Consider the following 25,279-nt stretch of genomic DNA (forward strand, 5'->3'; position numbering starts at 1 on the left):
CTTCTGAATAATTAAGTTTCCTACATAACAGCTGCAGTGTCCATTTTACTAATTATAACTCAGTGCTGATGCGCCAAAAGACAAATCATTTTCTTATTGCTAAATCCTAAACTAAAGTAGGATTTAACCAAATTCATCCATTTTATGCAAAACAGCAAATTCTTTCTTACAATTCTGTGATTTTTCTCAAAATATTACCACTTTAATCTTGTATTGCTACAACTTTTTTTTTCAAAACATTTTGTGTTATTCTTGTAAGTTTCACATTTCAACATTATTCTCGCAATTCCGACATTATTCTCAAAATATTTCAATTTTATTCTCTTACTGCTATGACTTAATTCTTGTAATATTTACTTTATTCTCAAAATATCTCAACTTTATTTTCGCAATGCTACAACTTAATCTTAGATTTCTTTTTTTAATGTGGCACTAAAGCGCCGTTGCATACCTGTTATTTATTTAATAAATGAGATTAATATTTACTAGGTGAACAGAAAGTATTTCTGCTTCCACTTTGTCTTCGTTCATTGTACAAACATGTCAACATTCTGTCACTCAGTCACACATCTTGGGTTCGTTGCATCATATGGACCTTCTGAGATCATTTTTTCAAAAGCAGGAACGTTAATCAATCAAAGAAAAAATGTCAAAATTGTAACAAAACCTAACACATTGTAGTCTATTTAATACTAATAATACTTGATACTGATATTGTATTGATATTGGATGGTCTTGAATGTACATGGTATTAAATCAAAAAGCAAACAAGCAAAAAAGCAAAAAGCATCCCTACTACTATTTTCAAAAAATACACAGATCAGACCAAGAACCTTCTATTCTGACCATGGTAAAAATAAAAAAAATAAAAAAAAAGGCTTTTTGCACAAAGAAATAATAAATTATAACTATTTAAATTATAAATAAATAATTATAAGTCGTGCTAATGTCTGCAAAAAAAAAGTCCTGAGGCCTTTGTGAATGATTACAACACGGTTCTGTTCGATTTAATTGCGAGGTTGTAATAAGCAACTCATTTACATGCTGCGGTTCCAGGAATAATTATCAAGAATGTCTTTCCTGTGTCATCACTTTTTCTCTTCAGGTGTTCATAAGAGCAATTAGAAGTTGTCATCTATTATTTCATCCAGACTGGATAGAACAGGCAGGATATGAATGAATTAATGGAGCATTTCTGTCCCCTCCAAAAAAAGTATGTTTACAATCCTTTCAAGAGTTGTCAATTCAGCTCGGATTTATTATTAATTATGCCGCTTCGTGTTCTGCAAATAGTCAGACAGGAGTTGTGACTCAGAGCTGCTTGTCTTCAGTGCAGCAGAACCCTTGATGAAGAGTCGTACAACATGTCCATGTGAAGGTACAGAATAGTAATTAGCATCTCTGGTGCTGAGATGAGAAAAGGTGTGAGGGATAAAAAAAAGAAAGAAAAAAAAGAACAGATTTACTCTGGATGTTAAGTCCAAGAGTGCAACGGTAACCGAGTGGGAGCAATACTTCATTCTTTGGTCTTCTATGGCAGTTTTAGGTTTAGCAATAAACCTGTGGAGATTCTTTAAGACTGTTAAAAAACGATTTTCATTTGAAACAAATGAAGAAATACTTGCTACCACTTCCACTTTTTCTACAGACAGAGAGAGAATTCAATGCAGTATAAAGCGATCAGTGGTAGATGAAGAACACAAAGCATGTACTTGAGAAATAGTAGAGAAATACTAGGTGAAATATTTCTTCAGTAAAAGTAAAAGTGCTCCCTTTAAACCTCCACTTGAGTAAAGTACAAAAGTATTTGCCTTCAAATGTACTTAAGTATCCACAGTATTCAAAGTACTATGATTTATTAACTACTTCAAAAAAATCCCTTCACTTCACCTGAGCTAGGAGACACAAACCTGATCCAAGAAGAAAATTCCCCCTGTACACAATGCCAACTCCAGCAAGCTGAAGCTATGGTTTACATGGGTTGTAGTGGAAGATCTTGAGTGGCGTGCTATAGAGCTCTGACCTCAACTGAATGACCACAAATTTCTAAAACCACACTACAAAATCTAGTGGAACATTTTCACAGAATAGTGGAGGTTATTATAAGAGCAAATGGGGACTAAATGTGGTATGGGATGTTCAAAAAGAACATCAGGTGTCCACAAACATTTGTCTATATAGTGGGTATATCATATGCATATTAAACATCACATTCAAGCTCAAAACATCAGAGTTTGAAGTGTGGTTATTTGCTTAATGAATAGCCCTTCATTAACCTAGCATGGGAAACATTTCTTATCCATGAGGTCAAAGACTAGTTTTTACTGTCAGACCAAAACAAACACACATCCACAGTCAGAACGGCATCTGGCAGCATGACTTAAAATAATGCAATCATATAAAAAGTGGGGGAAATTTTTCTTTTTTTTTTTTTAAATGCAGCATGTTCCTTCAGTCCACTGTTTTTTTTTTTTCACTCATTTTCATGATGTAACTAGCATGCAATCATAGCAGAGGCTAATCAAGGTCGAAATCACACGTTGTCACAAATCAGTGGTGCTTAGCATTAAAATGATTTTTTTCATAGACAGATGACTTTGGAGTTTGAACTTTTGCACTTTGGCGATGGTCTGAGTGTTTCAGTTTTCAATAAATTACTGGTGTACAGTTTTTATGAGCACCTTTTCTTTTTTTATTGCTGAAATCTTTTACAGGCATTTTACTAAAGCTATAAGACATGTCGAGCAAAACTACTGAAAGAATGTTATTTAAGCTAGGATACGCTATATATTTTAAGCTATATGTAGTTACCTATGAATATAGTTAGCTATAGCTACAATACATAGACAAAAGTTTGTGGACACCTGACCATTAGGTTTTCATGCGCATTCCAATTCATCCCAAAGGTTTTCAGTAAGGTTAAGGTCAGATCTTCCACTCCAACCCATGTAAAGCATATCTTAATGGAGCTGACTTTGTGCCATGTTGGAACGGGTTTGTTGAAAGGAAAATGTAATGCTAACACATCCAAAGACATCCTATACAATTACATGCCTTCATTGTTGTGGTAACAGTTTAGAAAAGAACCAAACTTGAAAAGTCAGGTGCCCCAGTAGTTTTGTCTATGTCTAGTGTTGATAGACAAAAGTAATGAAAAAATAATGAATATGGACTACATTTCACTTGTCTTTTAGCTCACAACAATAGAAGCTACCACCATTTTTGTAAGAATGATATTCTTCCCTCCAGTTCTCATTTACAGACTTGAATTTATACCACAAAGCACTGATTCTGTGGTGGCCATAAATTCTATTAAGATGTATTGGTTTTCCTTTCCTTTGTAATCCTTCAGTATATTTGGTACAGCTAGGTTACTCCACTATTGTGTCTATATACTGTACACATATCTGAAGAAAACCTCATTTACTTTTACTTGGTCTTTTAAACGATTTGCTAATATCACTTTGACTGCAATTTTTGTTCAGCGCATGTTCAGCCAACACTTGAAATGTGAATGAACTCTGTTAAACCGGCTATGTTTGTTTTAGTGTCAATCTTTGTGTCTCCAAATCCCACTCGGCCTAAGCATGGTCTTTCGTTAAATCTCAGAGAAATCTCATGTCACCTTTTTGTCTTGTTCTATATTTGGTTAGGGATTTAAAGGCCAGGATCTGTGGCAGAATTAATACCTTAATGAAACTCAAATGAGAGTCATGGCTGAATTTAAAAAGAAACCGTTCAACAAGTCACACGATAGCTAGCTTTATTTGTAATACCTCGTTTTATAGTTTTATTAGCTAGCTAGCTGGCATTGCCCATACACCCTAAGAGCATATAAATTGTGTGTTTATATTCGTTTTTGTATGGTTCTTTAAAGCTGCAGTTACACTATACTTTCAGGAGGCAAAATTTCTTTGGGTACTTTCTTCCAAAAAAATAGGTGGCAACTGAATAACAAAATGTATAACCTGTTTATGAATATAGTGACACTGTTAAACAGACTTTTTTTTTCAATGTTGCATTTATATTTTGATAAAGTTGTGTTGTATAAAATTGTTTGCTGTAACACCTTAAAAAATACTACACCGATTAGGCATAAGATTATGACATTAAAACATTATCACTGGTGAAGTGAATAACACTGATTATCTCTTCATTACAGCACCCGTTAGTGGGTGGGATTTATTTATTAAGCAGCAACATTTTGTTCTCAAAGTTGACGTGATAAAAGCAGGAAAAATAGGCCAGTGTAAGGATGTGAGCGAGTTTGACAAGGGCCAAATTGTGACGGCTAGACGACTGGGTCAGAGCATCTCCAAAACTGCAGGTCTTGTGGGATTTTCCTGCTCTGCAGTAATCAGAATCAATCAAAAGCGCCAGGGGTGGAACAGTGGTGAACCGGCGACAGGGCCAAAGCACATTGATGCATGTGGGGAGCGAATGCTTGCCTGTGTGGTCCGATCCAACAGACGAACTCCTGTAGTTTAGACTGCTGAAGAAGTTAAAGCTGGTTCTGACAGAAAGGTGTCAGAATACACAGTGCAGCTCAGTTTGTTAAATATGGGGCTGCGTAGCGACAGACCAGTCAATATTAGGCAGGTGGTCATAATGATTTGCCTGATTGGTGTATATAATAAGCACAAGGTTATTAAACTTATAGTTTGGGGTGCAGTGACATGCGAGTATGTTTTGAATGGGAGTCAATTGAACGAAAACTATAGCATGACCACAGTTTGTGGATAGGGATAAGACGACACTTATATCATGTTGTGGTTATTTTTTTCGTATTTTTATTACGGATGAATTCATCCATAAATTTAATCCACCAAACTGTATCTATCCAAAAATTAGATTTAAAAAACTCCTTTCTAGCACATCTCAAGTATAATCCCTGCACTTGAAGCTGCTTTTTCATGCAGCTCTTTGTATTCGGCAATGTCAGGGAGCGTCAAAGTGTCCCTACTGCAGACACAGCAAAGCTTTTGGTCATTCTGATTCTCTGCACTTTTGTCCAAGGCACTAGTGTATCACTGCAGGTCAGCCGGGTGCCACCAAAGCTTTGTGAATTTAGAATAAAGAAAAAAAAACTATAAATTTTCATGTCAAAAGGAAAAAAATACAAGCTAAATTTACACAAAAGCCTCTCCGTCTGGCTTTGGTCTCTGTTTCTGCGTTGGACTCTTTACCCATTTATTTAGCCGCAGTGGGCAATTAATCTTCCACAAAGTCCTGTGGAGACGAGTCAAAGGTCAAGAGTCAATGCTGATCAGATCATCTAATTGTCTGATTGATTGCAGCTTAGACCAATGTAGTCAATGGAATAATCAATATAAACTAGGTGTGTGTTCGCAGCATTTGAAAAAGCTTGTCCTAGACACATGAAATGAGAAGCATTATGCATCGCTTCAACCTGGAAAGAATGAAACACAACCGAGCATATGGAAAACAATCAACGGTGCACAGTAACAGTTACTAAACTGTAAAACTTTTTTAATCCAGTTAGAGTTACACTGCAAACAATAACTGTCCAAATATAAAAAAATAAATGATTCAAGAAGACTGGAAACATGTCTAATTATAAGATTATTATAAGAAAATTTACACTTGGTAAGATTTCTTGAAATAAGAAAACATATCTATGCTATAGAAAAGAACAAAATGTCTTAAAATATGCATTAAAACGCTTCATCCAAGCAATCGATTTAGTCTAATTAACTTTAAACTTGCTTGTTAATTAAGAATTTCCTTTTAATTTAAGAATTGTCATCATTGTATATTCTGTTTCGAAATGCCACAAAGCATTTAAACTAGAAACAAGATTAACATTAAAATCAAGATCACTCACAAATGCATAGTCAACAATTATTTTTTTAAATGATTTATTAGACTGTCTTGTAACACAAAGTAGATGCTGCTTTGCAAAAATCTTACTTGCTGTTCCTCAAAATACTTACAATTATTACAAAATACATTATTGAATGCCATTACTGAACACTGAAGAATATCCAACATTAGAAACTGAAATCAATCTACAGAACAATGTAGTAAAAAGCCATAAGTATTTGGTATAAAGAAGAAAGTTCTAAAAAATAATAACCAACTTAATACTGCAATCTCATATTTTGTTATTAGGTTGTAAATAAAAGTGTTGGTGTTGACATTAAACAAACATTTGGAATAATTAATACTAACGAACAAGCTGCAGGTAAAATAACTTTAAGCTTAAGAACAAAATGCTAGACAATCTCAAAACAATCATTATAATCTTACACAATCTTCTCTTGCATAGTATTTTATTCTTAAAATAGGGTAAGATTTTTATGGCACAAATAAAATCTTGACTAGATGAGAAGTTTTTGCAGTATACATTAAATGTTGTGAAACATCTGTGAGGCAAGTTAGTTCCTGTCATCACAAATAGCTATAAACATTTGATAATGGGACAAAAAATAAAAGAAAACTACAAAGCAACAAACCCTCTGTCCCGAAGGCTGTCTTTAAGAAAAACATACAGATACTGAAGGCTCCGTCTATGAAATGGTAAATGACTAACTAAACTAACATTTAAATACAGAAAGCCTGGACATATCAACCATTATTTGCTTTTCTTTGCTAAATATTATAAAAAAAATTGTGTTTATTGTGTAGCATTAACCTAACAAGTTTATATGGCTGAGTAGTTTTTATAGAAACGATAACGTAGTTGAACGCACACATAAAGATGTGGATTGTGCTAGAGTTGTACAGAAAAAAACCAGATAATTCAGAGACAGTTCAGGACAACTGTCCCAAAAAATGGACAGTGACTCCTTCTTGCGTCAGTTTATGCCAAGCTAGACTGGTGCTTACATTCCCCGTCCATCACACGCACGTTCAGGTATTTATTTTGACACAGTGTGTTTAACCAGCGTCCATTCTGTAGGGCTCGATAAGACACCAGCTTTCAACTGACAAAGACACAAAGACACACACACACACACACACACATACAAACCCACACTCTGCAACCCTGAGAGAAAAGGAGATGACAGTAATAGAAGGCAGGCATTTATTATTACAGGTGTTTTTATGTTTACTACCAACATGGATGTCTTCTTGTATTTCTATCCGCTCTCATCGAAAAAATACCTGCGCTTTTTGCCCTCGCTTCGTGCTGCTGTTTTTATTTATTTTTTGTTGTTTTCGTTCTGCTTTATCTCATTTCGAGCAATTCTATTGCTTTCTGTTGAAATATAAATCAGCTTGAAAACAATATCTGCTGACATCGTAGGAATCTGCTATAGATATTTCGCCTGGAATTCACAGTTATTGAATCAAAACACAATTCAGAGTCAAGCTCACCTGTTGCCGGGTCTAATGAATACGTGCAGTGAATCCTGTAGTGTCAATATTCTCTATAGAAAGTGTATTTGTATTAACAAGCATACAGTGAGTGCAACAACCAGCAGAACGAGAGCAGCATTAGAGAATCGATGCAGGCGTTGCTCTGTATCTCACTAAAATCCAATATCACACGCCTTCTCTCTTCTTTATTACTAGTGTTCGGGTATTTAGAAATGTAGTGGCCATGGCCTCTAGAGAAGGGGGTGTGGTTGATGGGATGCCCAATTACAAAAGAAGAAGTGTGCTTTCTGAGATTTATTACAAAAGACAAGGCAACCATCAGTCCAAAAGAAAGTGGGCATAACCTTTTGATTGCTGGTCATGTTGTCCTGAAGGAGGCATGGCCACTGGGTCTGTCAGTCACAATCAAGCCTCACACACCAAACCGACGGCAATGAACCCCCCGACATTGACAGTAAAGCCAAAAGTGGCGTCACCTCTCATCGCCTGTGTCGAGGCAAAAAAAAGTTGCACTACACAACGCAGGACAAACTACAGCTAATGGCCAGCTAGCATAAGAGAAAATAGCTTTCCCATACCAGCAGGTGGCAGTAGTCTGTATTACGCATCCGAACAGTCAAACCAGAAGAGCTAGAACTGGGAATATACAAAGCAAACAGCGCTTGTCAGCCCTTGGTCTTCTTCGTCTTGTGGTTGAAGAAAGAAAGAAACCGATAAGGTCTTTGACGTCTTGATTTAACAAAGACATGGTATTATTAATATAATCCTCTGGTCAGATGAGATGACAAGACAAGTGGCAAGAATGATAACAATTGCTTGTGCGCTCCATTTTTACTCTGTCGTTGTTTGCTTTTGTTAGTTCCGGGGTTTTTTTTCATGCGCTTAGCTGAATCGCCAATACGAGTTCTTTTTCTCGCCGATGAGCTTCACCGCCGATTCTACAGCTGATGCTGTCCGACTACAGCCAATGATGTTTCGAAACACACAGAGAAAACTAAAGCCATCCAACGCTCAAAACCCCCCCAACATTGTCCTGGGCTTTAGTCTGGCTCAAATTGGGACTGTTAATCCACCAGCAGGAGGCATGGTGTCAGCAGGAGGTGTGGCCTCACTAACCACTAGTTTCAGTGAATGTAAATTTGGTCTGCCAGTCCAAGTAAATGGTAAAAATGTGGTCAAAGTGCCTGTCAGAACTAGGAGGCGTGGCTTTGATATCTGTCAGTAGCCATAACACAGGGCGTGGCCTTTATACATCTCTCCCAGTATTATATCACTAGCATTCTAAAACATGACTGAATCACATAGTATTGTATCAGGAACTGTTCTAATCGTATGCTGCATAGATTGGTTTGCTGATTACACACTGAGCTGCACATCGATTCTGAAAAGATCCACGGCCCTAAGTTTCACCGATCGACCAACAGAAGGACAGGTTGACATCTTGCACCAACTGTTTGCCAACACTAGTCCCCTGCATTAGCTGATCTAATGATGCCAGTCACTCATAGGGTCGAATGCAGAGTCTGGGAGTGTGAGTAATTAATTAGTACCCTGGGGATGACTGAGTGGTTTAACAGAATTAAAGTGGCCTGGGAAGCGTCTTGTTACAGCTGCAAGAGTTTCGCAAGCCCTTAGGGCATGCAAACAAAATGTAGGTTTATAACAGCAAGGCAGTGGGTATAAAATATTTAGGTATGTTAAGAAATTGAGAGTGAAAAGAAATCCAGTTTGTTTCTGAACCTGGAGTTAAAACCCATTCTTTGCAATTATCAATTCCTTTGAGGTCTGATGTCATCAGAATTAACTTGGTGTGCAATGCAATGTCACTATCTTTATCTATTTAGGGTCAAATCGCTGTATTTTTATTTGTGTCCTGAATTTTGAAAAAAAAAAAACGACAGGAAAAAATGGCAACACTGTCTGTATGTTCTCACTCTGACAGTTCTCAGCCTCAGCTACATCATTGGCGTTCATAACTGCCGCCATGTTTTCACATTTCTAGTCACCCCTTATCCGTAATATCCACGGCCTTTTCCTGGCTGTTGTAACACTGTTAGATCAGATTTGCTGACTGAACGTGTCATTGATGCATACCAAAATCTTTTTTTTTAGTCTATTTATACATATTTTTTATAGATAGATTTTTTATAGATTGGTACCTTCGTTCACCCCGGAACCATAGAGGGAATCAAAATATTGAACGCCACTGTAGCCTCCGGTGTGGTTGCCAAGGAGACTTGATCCAAGCGACTTTTTCTCCCTGCATAGGATTTCTCTTCTCACCTTGGACTGTGAAGCTAAGCATATGCTAACACTTCTGTGTGTGTTAACACCTCGGCAATGTGGCATTAACACACTATATATCTATTTTCTTTTCTTTTCTTTTTTCACCTAGAATATTGTGTAGTGAAATGAACCATGCACTACAACAGGCTCTATGAATTTATCCTTCATATTGAAAAGAATTTGGGAATAATGAAGAACTCTTGCTCTCAAGAAACCTCTTAGCTGAGAATGAACTGGAATGTCACCGAGTGACGCTACACAACCCTGCACAGCCGAAGCGCCACGTCCGGCACCACATCTGATCATTCAGAACGAATGAGTCTACATTAATAAATAATAACCAATTAATATGAATGTACCGTACATGGAAATGTGCAGCGGCATTGGCCCTGGAAATGAATTCCTTTTAATTAAAACGCTTCTCTCTTTTTCTATAAGATTTAATATCCCTTTTCCCCCCAGTTATGGTTCTTAGAACTGGAAACTTTACTACAAAGATATAATTTGACATGTAATTGATTTTTTTCCAGGCAAATCTATGAGGTTTAATAAATTCCACCAGACCCAGAACCTGGATTTGAGCTCAATTGGGTAATTTCACAGCATGAAACATTTACACTTCATTTACACGCTACACATACAATATTTAGGTCGCATCTAAGCCTAATTTGAAACTTATTTAACCCTTGACCATGATTAAGTATCCTGACAATGGAGCAGTTGCTTCTGCAATGTTAGCTTGCCTCAGCTAACCACACATAAGTAATAATTAGTGATATTAATGATCCGATAAAAGACTTAGCTATTAGACTCAGCTATGGAAATCCTATTACTCTAATAGTTTTTTTCCTTTTTTTATATCCAGAATCATTTTAAGGCAGGTGAATATTTCATTAAAAAATTATGTATATTATATGAAATATATAGATATATATAATATATATACTATATATTATATTGACTATATGGAATAAAAATGTGCATTAGCTTATAAAAGCTGCAATATTAGCATAAAGAAATTCTTATTTCCAGTTACAGTATTTAAACATCAATATATCTAATTTTTTTTTTTTTAATGGAGGGAAACCTGTAGAACAATACAAGTAAATTGCATTTAGTTGCTCATATAGCATTTACATGTTCTGACCTTCCATGTGCAGAAAACATATTACAATACACAAAATTTCATACTGCATGTAGATATGTATAGTGCAGCCGTCTTTCAACATCATTCACATGCTGATGTCAGATGCTGAAATAATTTGACACACTTCCTGCAATGCACTTCTCGTAGAAAATATAAAAATGCAATTTCATTTTGTCCAGTTTCTCTGAGCGACCTTCTCTTATGAAGAAGGAAATAAAACCTACACATGGTGTCAATGGCAGTGATGATGCTTTTGAGGGAATGCTTGCTGTCAATATTTAAAACATTCCATTTTGTAAAATGTATAAAACTGTCTTCAGTACAGTTTATGAGTAACGGACTGTCGTTTTACAGGTAGGTAAAACAAAAGATGATTTGCCACACTACATTGTGGTGTTTTTTATTCATCGTATACAGTGTTTGAGTGTTTCATGGAGCGGCAAAAACACATTAACAAATTAGCAAAGATGCAACAGCAAATCAGAAAATATTTCACAAAAATTGAAAATAAACATTTTTGTTTGTTCATCAGGTTTCATTTTGTGAGCTAATATAGATACATAGATAACTAGAGAAAATACTAAATGCAATTTAGAGTAGTTAGAATTGGTTGATTTCTTTCCAAAATTTCCTGATACATTTTTGAATTTGCTGTTGTGTTACCAAATTTGCTGCTGTTTCAAAATGGGCTGCTGTGTTTCCGAATCTTCTGTTGTGTTAACAAATTTGCTGCTGTGTTTCTAAGTTTGCTGCTGTGTTCCTATATTTGCTGCTGTGTTTCTAAGTTTGCTGCTGTGTTTCTAAGTTTGCTGCTGTGTTCCTATATTTGCTGCTGTGTTCCCAATTTGGCTTATATGCTTTTTATATTTGCTGTTGTGTTGTGTTTTAGAATTGCTCTATTCCCAAATTTGCTGACCTGATTCCAAAATATCCGGGTATGTTTCTGAATTTGCTGCTGTGTTCCTGAACTTGCCGATCTGTTTTCAAATTTCTTGATGTTTTTACATTTGCTTTTGGTAAGGAGATGTGTTTTACAATTATGAGTCACTGTAGTATAGTATATACAATCATTAGAATTTACAATAACATCTCAGAAGTCTAATCATTTTGTTTCTAGAGATATAGAGATGCCAATTGAGGTTTTCATACATCTGTACTAAACTTTAGCCAAGGACTTATTAAATTCCTGCCATCATTAAAATTTAAGCTGCCAAGTTTAGTCCTGCTTGCTTTTAAGAATTTAAAATAAATTATTTTGGCCTGAACTCAATCATAATTCCAAAGATTGCAATGAAAAATTATTCATTATCATTATCGATGATGCCTGTGTTTTCTTATTTGCAATGTGGTACAGTCCTCATCCAATTTCTTCTATGTTGAAGCTGAAATGCTGTTACCAACATCAGCCTCAGGCTGTCAGCAACACAAAATGGATGATGGAGCCTGGCCAAAGACAAAGGAACAGACTCAAGCCTTTGTTTGAGCCGAATTTTTTTTTGTATTGGTTATAACACCACCTCTGGTGATTGGCTCGGAGAGACGGCCCTATTGCAAAATGCAGAGCTGATGGATTGGCCTGTGAGCCACCCACAGAGACAAAACAGAAGAGAGGGGGGCTGGTGGTTGGGGGGAGTGCGGAGTGGGGCACCATGACTAATTCTTAGAAAGGCAAACAAGGACAAATGACATACAGTATCCCCAGCAGAGCAAATACCTACTTAGTTCTATGTAAATACACACATCAACACTGCTTTGGTGAAACCTTTTTCCAATTTCAATGTTGATATCTGTAATGATTGGCTCAGAGAGTTACCCCTCCGGCAGAATGCTATAAACACATCCAGCAGTTGTCAGGGGAGGCGAAAGTGAAAGTACACTTAGGAAGATGTGATCCAATTTTTTGGAAATGGAAGGTATGCAAGTAAAATAAGACAAATAAGAACAAGTGATTTATTCCCAGCTCTGCAAATTTGTACTCAACATACATACACGGTGGCCTCCTCACAAAGTCAGCTTTGATTCGCTGGCACTTACTTTGGAATGAAAACTAAATTCTGCACACTGACTGTGATTCTGCCTGGCGTGCAGGATTGATTAGGTGCCATGAGCTCGTTTGTATACGCAGTGTAAGGCATAATGCTCTTCTGATTACCTTAGCATGCAAAGAGAAGACGGGACAGGATAAATAAATGCTCCTGCCCTCACATGCAAGCTGAGCTGTATAAATGACACAAGCTTTATTCCACAATGTATTATACCACGTTGACACTATAATGCATGTGTGTTATAATCAGACACCGGCAAATGGAGAGCGTGCGCTCTAAGGCAGAAACATGGGAGCTGTCCGGTGCTGAATGCCTCCTTGATAGAGATGAAGTGTTACATTCAGAACCTTAAAACCATTTTACAAGCATGAAGAAATGGATGTGGAAAGAACTTGGGATGAATAATGGATCTTCATCAAAGGAAGGTGCTAAGGCGTCTCTAACCTGCATAGAAGAAGCGGGACTTTCTTAATATGTTCTCATTCTTAAAATCATTACTAAAATATTCTATCTATCTATCTATCTATCTATCTATCTATCTATCTATCTATCTATCTATCTATCTATCCATCCATCCATCCATCCATCCATCCATCCATCCATCCATCCATCCATCTGTATTTGATTCACTGCCTGGTGTGTGTGCGTGTGTGTGTGTGGGTGTGTGTGCGGTTGTGTGTGTGTGTGTGTGTGTGTGTGTGTGTGTGTTTGGATTGTGGACTTTTAATAAAGAAACCTGGTATTTTGCCAATTGTATTGAATGTTTTGAATGCATTACTATTTCCCAGCAATGGAACTAAGGGATCGGTCCTAAACCTGTTCCAGCATAAAATTGTCCCTGAGCATAAAGTGAGTTTCATTAAGACAAGGTTTGCTTGGGTTAGAAAGAACTTGAGTGTCCTGAACAGAGATCTGACTTCATCCCCAATGAACAACTTCGGAATAAACTGGAACACTGACTGCACCCCAGACATTCTCACCCAACTTTAATGCGTGATCTCACCAATGCTCTTATAGCTGAACATAATAAACACAAAATCCCTCAGCTACACTTCAAAATTTACATTTACAGAGTTTTGGCATATCTCCTTATCCAGAGCGACATTTATCTCATTCATACAACTAAGCAGCTATGTGATTATAAGCCCTTGCTCAAGGGCCCAGTAGTGGTAGCTTGGTATTGCTAGGATAATCAATAAACTACCACCTAGTCCAGACTCTTCCCAATATAGTGAAAAATAAATCTTGAATAAAACATTTAACATGCACATATCAGCGAGGTGGTCAGGTGTAAACCATCTTTTGCCATTACAATGTACCTTTTTTAAACCTATGTGTGACTCTGATGACTTTGTAAAGTAAATACTCCTGAGAGAGCAATCATTATAAAAGCCCTCTCAGGGGTTGCAACATTGCAAAATTTGTCTTGGTTTTTGTCCTCCATCTGCCTGTTGTATTAGTTGCTTATCCTAATGTGTTCACCAGTAGTGTGTCTCATCTTGATTAGGGCCTTGATGTTTCTGTCCTTATATGTATTAATTGACACTTTATGGTCATGTTCTTCATGTTCTTGTGTTTGGTAGGTTTGTTGGTACAGGGTGTGGTTTTTTTTTTGCTTGTTGGTTTTCTGTTAATACTGGTGTGAATTTGCTTATTTGTGTTCTTGACTTTGCTATCAGCTTTAAATTTATTTTTTGACGTTCAATCACAGTGTGTTACACGGACACTGCTGTCCGGGTAGATTACCTTTTTTTCAAAACCTTTTTTTCGGGGTGCATAATTTCAATGAATTAGCATGAATTACTCTTACTTTCCTATAGCTATTCTATTCATTCTTAAACATTGCATCTGAAATCCCAAATGTACTGACCTTGCCACCCAACCACACACCCACAGACTTGCACAACTGTTTTAAAAAAAATGGTGGCATGGTGAGACGTATTTGGAATACTAATTGGCCTTTCAGCGAGTCCTGCTGTTAAGAATGCCTGGTTCAATTGGTCCCAATTTTGCGACAATACAAACAAATTACACACAATTGAGCTTAAAAACATGAGCTCAATTTTTGCTTCACCTTGCTTTAAGAAAAAAATAAATAAATCTGTATGCTTCCACAATTAGTCAATCAAACCACTTCTCATTTAAATCAAACCACATTCATTTTTTAAAGAAACTGCCTTTGTCATTGAACAGTGAGGTCTATATACGTGGATTAATTGCTGTAACTACATGCTTATTGTTCAGCTTAACACATTCAGGGAGGAAAATAGGCAGGTAGCTTACATTCTTAATGTAAATAAACCAAACAGATCAATATATAAGGCGTTTGTTGTGCAGCAGGAGGTGTTGTTGCTACACAGCTCCATGATCTATGTTTCCATCCTGAGATCTAGTTACTCTTGAGATTCACAAGTTCTCCAAGTGACTGCATGGGTTTCCATGGAGTTCTCAGGTTTTCTTCTACATCCATTAGATGGATTGGATATTCTACATTGCACCTAGGCGTAAATATATATGCATGGTGTCCCATTTGGACTAACATCCTAATATCCAGGGTGTGGTTCCTTTATAGAAAATGATGTTGATGAACTGGGGATCGACTGTGAAGAACAAAAAAAAAAATCTAGTATAATTGACTATTTAATATATATAAATATTTTAACAAAAGAGACAACTTACACACAAGAAATTCCCCAAATATTTTTTAGCAGAACTAAAAACCATCATCTCTATGCCCTGAGAAGGTTTTCTTAAGGAATCTGTAGACATTTATGGCTAACTACAGAATTTCTAATTGGCAAGTTGCACTGGATGGTACTGTTTAGAGTCAGGCATAATTAGTAGGAGCACAACAATTTCTGGCTGAGTCTCAGCTGGTTCTGAGCGATACAGCCTACTGGTTCTGAAGTGAGATATCCATTTTTGCACATCGATAACAACAAAGGAAAGGAAAGCAGTGAAGCTAACATTAAATGTAAAATAAACTAGCTGATTAACATTACATTGTTTTGGGCATTTTATATACTTATTATTCATATTTACACAGGTATCCAATAAACATGGGTCGACAATGAAGTGAACATCAGGACTTCCCGCTATAGGTCAATGAGGAATCATTACAATGAGGGAACCTCATTATCTGGGATTTTCTTAGAACCTAATGTAGCTATAGTATCAAAACAAAACAAGTTGATTTCATGAATGTTCATTATAGGATCAATCTTATCTGGGTGAATATCCAATGAAATGTGTTGGAAAAATATGCCATCTAGATTTACCCCTTTGCATTGTGAAGGATAACTAGTGAAGCAATTTTGAGAAATTTGAGTAGGTAGGAAGTACTGTAGAATCTGATTCATCATATGTTTGTTTAATAAATGTTCCACAATAACTAGATATGTTACTCAAATCAAATATATAACATGGCAGCCTAATGGTTAACAATAACTCACAATTAACATATATTCCCTCTCTGCCTTTGTTTGATTTTAGTTCTCCCTCCTGGCATCTTAGATCTCCAGTCCAGTGACTCTAGAGGATCATCACCTTTAATGTCAACCATAAGGTTAGTCTGGAGCTTATCTCACTCTATTTTTTTCTCGTTCTCTTGTTTCTCCTTCACTGAATCGAGGAAGGAAAAAGGCTCCTGATCTGATACAGAGCTGTCAGGTGACTGGCACGGAGCCAAAGACCCTCCTGTGAACCTCGACACATCTAGACGCAATTAAATATGCATGCGGGCACTAAAGAACCTTGAACGGGATACTTGGCCACCTTCCTGGTGCTTGTTTGTATGTGTGCATGTGTGTGTGTGTGTGTGTGTGTGTGTGTGTGTGTGTGTGTGTGTGTGTGTGTGCGCACGTGTTCACACGCCTGGATGTAATTGCCAGGCTGAAAGTGTGGGAAAGGGGTATAAGAGCCGTTGATTTGTAAACAGCAGTCGAGATACGCTTCATAGCACATTGTGTTTTAGCTTTTTTCCTTTTCTGCATCTGTCTGTACTAGCCTGCAGAAACCAAGATGTTTTCGAATTGGTCAGCAGTATTGAGCAATCAATAGAGCAAAGCTGATTTCACTGCCCATCTAATGCAGTTACACTAAACCAAACACAACCGATTCAGACTGTTTATTCAGTTCAGATCTTCACCACTGTGTCAAAATCCTGAATAGAAAACTGCAGCTTAAGGGACGGGATGAGCACAGATAAAGCCTGCACACCGGCCATGGGCTGTTTCATCTGCACTGTATTATCCTTCGCACAAAGAAACTCAACGGTGAACACGCTTAGGGAAATTTGGATCACGGCCACACACCGAGGCCTCTTGCCTGTCTTGAAAACTGACATTAATTGGTCCGAGCACTCCTTTGTACATGCATACGTGAAAGGCTGATTGGCATTAAGTGGACATTCTAGCAGGATGAGAGGCTTTGACGCTGCAAGGTGATGCATTCTGGGTAGACCCTCGAGTCCACCGAGGAGGACAAAGAAGCTCACGGCTGTGGGTTTGCCGTCGGATGATGTGCTGAGGAGGAACAAAGAGAGGCGCAAGCTCTATTGTAACAGCAAGCTCTCCTAAACCTGACCCTCACCTTTGACCCCTTATTGAGCAGCATGACCGCCATTCGAATCAAAGATTAAATCAAACTCCATTGTAAACCTCCCCATTATTTTTCTTTTCCACTGTTATGTCACTAAATCACTATATCGCTAAACACATATATATTATCAATATTCAAATTCCATTCATATAAACAAATTCAATTCATTTTGTTTCGGATTTATCACAGGTTCTTCATGCACACTTTGCAGCACAGGTACTACAGGTAAAACCAGAGCAAGGTGTCCAGGACCACATCTGATTACCAAACAAAATGTAATTAATCATATCCTGAATGAAGCACTCGCAATTGATTATGTCCTAAACGAGGTCCTCCACTCATCATGCATTACCCTGAGTGTAACATCTATTTTTTTCCCTTTCAGTACACCCTAAGCTTTTTACACAGTGAGCAAATCTTGGTTATTGGCCATCGATGTGCTTCTTTGTGAGTCAATATTAATCTATATTAAATACAAACCATTCAGTCCCATGGGTAAAAAACACACAAGCATTTTTTTTTCTTTAAGTGCTTGATTAAATACATTTAGGGGAAAGATTTAAATAGAAAATAGCCATTATTTCTCTCACTGACTTCCCTTAACCAAGGCCCATTATAAGAAGCCAATAATATAATATTAATAAAGATTTTACTGTTTCTGGTTAGTTTTTTGCTTGTTTGTTTTCCCGTGAATCTTTAGCTTGGTTCTTTTACCAACTTGTTATTTGTAAGCATTCACTGTATGCGCATACAACTTATGGTATTATTACCATACTTAACCATACTGTACACTATAGAATACAATTTGAAATTTACACATCAGGTGTATGCACAATTATACCCAACCTAACTGCTAAGAATCTTGCCATTCTCTCTACTTTGACTAAAGGATAAAGTATTGGCACCCCAGCAATATTTGGATCTCGAATTGTTACTTCTGCAGGCCAACCATCTTGCTATATTTGGTGCACAATAGCAAGCCCTGTGAAGCACACAAGTGGCACTACTAAGTCCTGGGTTCATAATGCTTAATGCACATTTGGTATTTATTTTTGTTGTGTGTTTGTTTTTTTGCAAAATATTTTTCCGCATAAACGTGAAACCTTTCAGAACATCCTTATTAGTCTCTGGTACTGTATATGATGTCATGATGCTTGGATTGTCGTTTTTGCCATGGCTGTATGATTGGCAAAGCTTCTCATGTCTGGCAAGCCGGTGAAGAGGTTTCTGCATAAATAATGCATAGTGCAGCTGCTGGGGAGTTTTTCAATCTCTCTCAACTTCACAGCAGCTGCCAATGGAGAAAGAGAGTTTGAGCTTAACGCCTGCTCTCGACACAGCTGCCTGTCGAGGGCACTTACTGAGATTTGCCAGCACAGACATCTTCCTTCTGTCTGCTGGAGTATGATGGGGTGGGGGTGGGGGTGAGTGGTGGGAGGGGGGTTGGGGGTCACCCATAAGTGGATCGATACTCGCATAAAAGGTGTTTACTGTAGCCGGCACAATATGTACTATATTAACAGAGACACACATACATAAGCAGTGCAATAGAGTGCAGACTAACAAGATTTCCTACGAAAACCTTTTTGGTTTCTTTTCAAGAATTAGATTGCAACTCCTCGGCCAGGAGCTGCATCTTTCCAGCAAAACCGATGTCCAAATGTGAGACATGCAATTCATTATGGCAAACAGAAACAGCTTGGGGTCAGTCTAAACACACACACACACACACACACACACACACACACACACACACACACACACACACACACACACACACACACACACACACATTTTCATCACATGTGAGTGGCAGAGACTTTGGCAGACCTCAGATGGAGTTTCCTGCTGTTAACCAAGCAGAATCCAAACACCACCATTAACCACATGCTGTCCAAAGGAGCAACAACATGCAAACATGCAAAGAAAACAAATCAGACGATGCTGATATGAAATGTGCAACAAAAAAAAAAACATAATTTGTTCAAAACAAATAATACATTTTCAGCATCACCTCAAACCGAGGATGCAATGAGAATCTGGGGTTTTGCAATGACATTTTTCTTACATTCCAGTTCATCTTTTTAACAATTTTTAAGTAAGACAGTATGTAAGAAGAAGAAGCAAAAAAGATGAAGATGAAGGAGATTAGATGAAAAAAGGAGATGAAAAAGAAGATAAAGATGATGATGATAAAAAAGATCAAGAAGATGAAGAAGTTCTATCATGCTTTATGCGTCCACTTTGGGGACATTGGTGTGTTTTAAATGAATGCAATCAGCAAATCTGTTCTAAACGCAGGGAAATCCTTACCTCTTGCAGAAATATCGCAGTTTCCAGCTGACAGTGTGTCGGAACGCCGCTGAAGCACCGCGGATGAACGCCGGTTAAACCGTTAAAGCGCAGGTGCGCCGGTGCCTCGGGCTGTGCGACGCCTGGACGCTTCTGTTCACCACAATACAAATAACTCACCTGAACCTCACACACACTCACACACACTCTCACACACACTCTCGCACACGCACGTTTCCCGTTAGGATGCCGTCCCTATTGCCGGCGCTGCTGAGGAGAGAAAGCGCGCTGATTCCCGGAGATCTTCCACCGTTAGATGCGCAGAGTCTCAAACAAAGAAATGCTGCTGACAGCAGGCGCAAAACCCCTCCCCCTTCCTCACAAACCACGCCCACACGCTTCGAGGCCACTCCTCCAAGCTATGAGGGTTCAATAATGACCACGAGGGTGCTGTAATAAACCTAAATTACTTATTATAACACCGTATTTATCGCTCATTGCTCATTTGCAAGTGATTGCAATTGGTTCTAAAATCTGTCAATCTAATGGGGAAAATTAGGCTTTATGACTAGAAAGAGGATTTGTGTACGAAAATTAAATACTTCTTTTGCTATTTTTTACAAATATTTGTATGCATTTTATTGTATAACAAAAAATAGCTGCGGGATGAACTTATCATAGATTATATACATCATATTCACCAGGATTTTTACTGTTCTGTGTTCAAAGGCAAAAAAAAATCTATTCTATTCTATTCTATTCTATTCTATTCTATTCTATTCTATTCTATTCTATTCTATTCTCATGTATTTTAGAATTGTAATTTCCGAAAAAAGTACAAATGCCTGTTTTGGTATTGCCTCCAAGCTCCTAAATCAATCCTGCCTATTTTTACATTGGTCATGAACTTGCACGCTTCATGCTCCAAGGAGAAACAGATAGTGGACAGATGGAAATTCAAGGACTCACCTATCAGACAAGTTTTTTTTTAAATATGCTGATGATGTAACATGATGCAAGAACAATGACCTCGTCCTTTAACGCCTCCAAAACTAAAAGAGAAAGGATAGAACACCAGGAATCACAAATACTCAAGAACCCGTATCCAGACAAGGAACAACTTGACTCATTTAAATTCACACCAGAGCATCTCAGGTCAAAGGGATTTGAATGAAAATGTGATCATCCAGACTAAAGGTCCAGGATTAAAGCATTATTTGTTTGTGGTGCTGTCTATAAAAAGTTGACTATATTCAAATATTACCTACATAGATAAATGTAGCTAATGTTTGAAATTCTGAAATTATCTTCTTCTCCATTCACAAGCTCAAAGAAGCCCATCATTGGCTAGTGTCATTGTGACTGATATGGGAGATAGAGAGAGCATTCAGAGAGTATGGCCAATTTTGATTTCTTGGACTCCTAGCCACAGATGGCTTTGCCATTTTCAAGATTTAAACTCATAGCTTTCATATGATATGGTAAACTATTTTCTTTCAAGTTACTCTCCAACCATTGCACTTTTAGAAAAATCATCATGGTGGTGCAGCGTATTGCTTCGTAATCTTACAGGTCTTAGATTTCCAGTTTGATTCTGAGCTTGGGGGTCCTTTCTATTTGGAGTTTGAAAAATTTTCCCATGTCTGCATGGGTTTCTACCAATGTTTCAAGTTTTCTCTAAGTTGGCTGTGTACTTATTGTTGGGGAACCCAGAGATCTTGGATGAAATGTATACAGTGTGTAAATGTATACAATATACACACATACTCTAGTCCCTGTAATGGACTAGCATCTCATCACGAGTACGCTCCTATGTTCCAGATGCTCCAGATACACCTCGACCCTGAGCAGGAGAAATCTTCCTAAAGATGAATGATGAAACACATTTTGAAAATGATGAAAAGAAATCACCTCTGACATTTGTATTCCAGCCCTTCTTTTTTTTTAACACAGAAACATGGATGCACTAAGCATTTTATACTACATCTCTTTTTGCTGCAATGATCAGCAGTTTACTGTCTCTCCTTATCATTAATAATTTACATCGTGTCTCTGTTTGTCTGCATAGTTTTTTTTTTTTGCAATACACTTAAAAAATACATCAACAACAGCCCTGTAAAGCTGCCTCAATCGTTATGTAAGCATTTAAGGGTGCTTATACGGCAATGCTTTCAAATTCTCAACTTGGTGAAAATATGTTGATTCATCATATATAACACATAATAAAACCCAACAAAATCTATCACTGACATCGATATTGGATGCACTTTAATGTGACGTTTAGGGAAGCAGTCTCCAGTATTAGCAGTAGGTATTCTGCAACAGGATAGTCCCCATAAAGCAGGAGCTTCCAGTTTCTGAGTAACCAGAGCTCAAGAGCTCTATCCTGCTAAAAGGAACGCATATTTATAGAACAAACATCAGATGTTGATTCTTGAGAAATGCCAGCACAGTGACAAATTTTGTGTCTGCAGGTGCACGTATGCAGAAGAGGGTGGATAGCATTTTCCTTGTTCCGTTGCTTTGTAATGCAGCAGCAGCAGCAGCTTGGTAAGATTTGGTCCGCTGGTTTTATGTGTCTCAAAGGAAACACTCGCATGCTGTTGTAGAAAAAAAAAAATATGTTTAACATCTGTGTTATTCTGCTGCTAAAAGAGTTCTACTCAATATTTTTTCCTGAAACAATAAGATGTAGGATTCTACACACAACATTTACATGGTCTTCCAAGGGAAAACAGTGTTTTGTGAGTGTAGACAGACAGACAGACAGACAGACAGACAGACAGACAGACATACATACATACATACATACATACATACATACATACATGCATATTCCAGTTTTGTGTTGCTTTAAGAGGACTGAGAGGTGGTTATGAGACAGACAGACAGACAGACAGACAGACAGACAGACAGACAGACAGACAGACAGACTGAACCAGACGGTCACAAGTTCAAATTGCAGCACCACAAAAGCTGCCACCGCTGGGCCCTTGAGAAATGCCCTTAACCCTTAACTGATCAGTTAAAAGTCACTCTGAATAACAGACAGACAGACAGACAGACAGACAGACAGACAGACAGACAGACAGACAGATAGATAGATAGATAGATAGATAGATAGATAGATAGATAGATAGATAGATAGATAGATAGATAGATAGATAGATAGATATGCAGATGCATATTTCAGCATTATGCGGCTATAAGAGAATTGAGAGATGGCTTAGATCATCTTATGCAGACTGTCAGGAGGAATTTGATACAAGCTGTTACATATTTCAATCCAGACTTGAGAACTGGGTCTCAGGGGCCTGAATATATCCATCACTCATGATAAGCGTAATGGGGGTAATGGGCTCCAAATTTAGTGGAAATGAGGCTTATGATAGGAGAAGCATTACTAAGGGCTGGTGTGTGCTCTCCAAGCACCCGTGAGGAGGCTTATTTAAACCGTATACCATGTTTCATGTCTTGCAAAAAGCATTTCGTACTCCACATGGTTCCAGCTTCATTTTTTTTTAAGAGACTCTCTATACCTCCAAACAGAAAGATCAAATCGTACAAGCCTGAAGCATGCCAATGTATTCATTTTACTGTACACCATTTTCATTAATTGTGCTGGGAACAAAATCGCAGGAACAGACGGAGCTTGATTGGGTGTTATGCTGAATGTTCTAGTGCTGCAGCACAAAGTAATTCCTGTTGACCCAGAACACTAGAACAGCCAAATTAATTATGGCAGATTTACACTTCCTGATTCATAATTTCCAAAGGATTTTAAATGAGCCAAAAAAAAAAACCTCCACTTGCAATATCCGACACATCTCATAACATAAAAGGATGAGAAAACATGATCCATCTCTATCCAAGAACAACACTGGATTTGTGTCATCCAATTTAGAAGATATACAACTTTGTCTTGAGTGTTATTAGCGTTTATTTAATAACTCCCAATAAAATACACTGGGGCCGTTCTGTAGAAACAACATTACACGCCATAAAAACCGCTCAAGATGAAATGCAGCGATGCCCCATGGCTTACTCCCACTGCGCTCCTTCTCTCAGCCTCACTCTCCAAAACACAGTATGTAGCTCCAAACAATAATCTCACACTGAGCCTGTCTGCGCTGTGTCCGGCTACGCTCTCATTCTCCTTCACAAATTCATAGGAAATGTTAATTTGATGTTGTTGGAAGTTTTTTCACAGTGGAAATAAAGTCTTGCCACCCCCCCTTTTCCTTTTTTTTTAAAGCTTATCATAAAGTTGGTGTAGTTATTGCAGAAAATAGTAAGAAGTAGAGAATTGCTGACTGCTGGAAGATTTAAAGCATAATCCTCCCACTGCTGCCCAGTGCATACACACATTCAGACAATCACAGAGAGTGATGGGGGGGTCGAGTGGGAGGAAATTTCGGATAAAAAAAACCACCCTTCCATCCTTAGGGCAATCAATATTTATACCGAGAAAGTTCTCCGCACTTTGCAGTACACTGAATTTCTTCGTAGATCATGGAAATGACCTGCCTACAGTGTGTGAGTTCAGGCTTGCCAGGGTATTTATTGTTTCCTCTTTTTTTCCTGGCAGAAGATGATATTTCAGTAGCACATAGACCACTCCTGAGAAAGCAAACACTTTTTTTGAATTAGGGGATTGAAATTTGTAACTGATCGCGATTGTTGCCTTCGGTTATACTATGATTTGCAATACGATGCAACATACAATGTATGTATGTATAAAAATATTTATAGTTATAAGTTATAATGAAGTGCAATTCACTCCAGAAGCATTTTTGAACTATTTTTTTGGAAGTAGAAATTGTAGAACACACATCTTGGCCTTGTTAACTCATCATATTTATTATTATATTCATATATATTTATTATTATACTCATATATATTTATTTCTTGACTCTCTTTTTTTTTCTCTTTTTTTTATAACTTTTTTTTTTTTTACATTTTGTATTTTCCATAGGTGAAATCATGTGGTAGCTTGGCAGTAACTCTAAGTGTTTAAGGAGTTGACCTCTGGACCGGAGGGTAACAACTTTAAATCCCAGCACCACAAGAGCTGCCACTGCTGGGCCCTTGAGAAAGGCCCTTAACCCTTACCTGATCAGTTAAAAGTCGCTCTGGATAACAGAATCTGCCAAATGCCATACAAATGTAAAATGTGATTAAGCCCAATTCACATGGAACGTTTTTCCGGTAAGTTTTTGCTCACATTATAATTGCCAAATAAAATCTTTTTTTGACAAGCAAACCTAAAAAAATGTCTTACAGAATTGTCTGAATGGTGCTTAGGTCTGCAGTTTATTCTCTGGTCTGAACATGATATGATATGCATAATTTCACCATTAAAGCCTCGATCGCTAAAATATGGTCTGAAGCCAAAAAGTCAGTCTGCTACAGTCACAGCTGCTTTACTAACAGCTCTAATTCATCTTCCATTAACAACCGGGTCTCAACTGGCAGTATAATAAGGTCTAGCCACTAAAATTCATTTCAATATGTTGTATATCAAGGCATACATTCTATACTAGAGATATACACTCACTGTTCACT

General features: G+C 37.6%; 1 protein-coding gene across 2 annotated transcripts in view; it reads right to left on the reverse strand.

The window, feature by feature from the left end:
• The window catches only part of ncana (neurocan a), an 88,554-nt gene extending 68,500 nt beyond the window's left edge, over positions 1-20,054 (reverse strand). The window contains exon 1 of one of the 2 annotated variants that reach the window (XM_046876997.1): positions 19,735-20,054. The gene's annotated coding sequence lies outside the window, so the exon portion shown is untranslated. The remainder of the gene's footprint in view (positions 1-19,734) is intronic. The other variant, XM_046876998.1, reaches the window with a different exon arrangement.
• Between the last annotated feature and the right edge of the window lie 5,225 nt (positions 20,055-25,279).

This window comes from Silurus meridionalis, chromosome 20 (genome assembly GCF_014805685.1).
Source record: "Silurus meridionalis isolate SWU-2019-XX chromosome 20, ASM1480568v1, whole genome shotgun sequence".
Lineage (NCBI taxonomy): Eukaryota > Metazoa > Chordata > Actinopteri > Siluriformes > Siluridae > Silurus > Silurus meridionalis.